The following is a 1,101-nucleotide window of genomic DNA, read 5'->3' on the forward strand; positions in this document are numbered from 1 at the left end:
GGGGGTTTTGGGGGGGGAACTGGGTTTTTGGGGGGAAGAATTGGGTTTTTTTGGGTCAGAATGGGGTTTTTTGGGGGAAAGAACTGGATTTGGGGGGAAATAATTGTTTTTTTTGGGTCAGAATTAAGGTTTATTTGAAAGAATTGGGTTTTAGGGGGAAGAATTGGGATTTTGGGGGGAAAAATTGGTGGGTTTTAGGTCAAAATTGGGTTTTCGGCGTCAGAATTGGGTTTTTTTGCGTCAGAATTGCTTTTTAGGGGGGAAAGAATTGGGATTTTTTTTAAGAAGAACTGAGTTTTGGGGAAAAATGGGGGTTTTTGGATCAGGATTGGGGTTTTGGGGGAAAATTGGTTTTGGGGGGTCAGAATTAGTTTTTTGGGGGAAGAATTGGGATTTGGGGGTCAGAATTGGGATTTTTTTGGTTGGAATTTGGGGGGTTTTGGTCAGAATTGGGGATTTTGTGGGGAAAAAATAGTTCTTTGGGGGAAAAAATTGGTTTTTTGTGGGAAGAATTAGGGTTTTTTGGGGGGGAATAGTTTTTTGGGGGAAGAATTGGGTTTTGGGGGTCAGAACTGTTTTTTTTGTGGGAAGAACTGGGTTTTTTTGGGGAGAAAAATAGTTTTTTGGGGGAAGAATTGGGTTTTGGGGGTCAGAATTGGGTTTTGAGGGTCAGAATTGGGTTTTGAGGGTCAGAATTGTTTTTTGGGGACAAGTCTTGTGAGGAGTGGCTGAGGGAACTGGGGGTGTTTAGCCTGGAGAAAAGGAAGCTGAGGGGAGACCTTATCACTCTCTACAACGACCTGAAAGGAGATTGTAGAGAAGTGGGGGTCAATCTCTTCTCCCAAGGAACAGGCAGTAGGGCAAGAGTAAATGGCCTCAGGTTATGCCAGGAGAGGGTTAGATTGGATATTAAGAAAAACTTCTTCATTGAAAGGGTTATCAAGCGTTGGAACAGGCTGCCCAGGGAAGTGGTGGAATCGCCACCCCTGGAGGTATTTAACAGACGTGGTGCTGAGGGACATGGTTTAGTGGTGGTTTTGGCAGCGTTAGGTTGATGGTTGGACTTGATGATCTTAAAGGTCCCTTCTAACCTAGACAATT

The 1,101-nt window shown here is 44.1% G+C and overlaps 1 protein-coding gene across 1 annotated transcript in view; it reads right to left on the minus strand.

Annotated features, from left to right (window-relative positions):
- SUPT16H (suppressor of Ty 16 homolog (S. cerevisiae)) overlaps positions 1-1,101 on the minus strand; it is a gene marked incomplete at its 5' end in the record, with an annotated part of 19,482 nt that overhangs the window by 12,501 nt on the left and 5,880 nt on the right. The gene's annotated exons all lie outside the window — the stretch shown is intronic.

This window comes from Charadrius vociferus, unplaced genomic scaffold, assembly GCF_000708025.1.
Source record: "Charadrius vociferus isolate BGI_N301 unplaced genomic scaffold, ASM70802v2 scaffold1316, whole genome shotgun sequence".
NCBI classification, from domain to species: Eukaryota; Metazoa; Chordata; class Aves; order Charadriiformes; family Charadriidae; genus Charadrius; species Charadrius vociferus.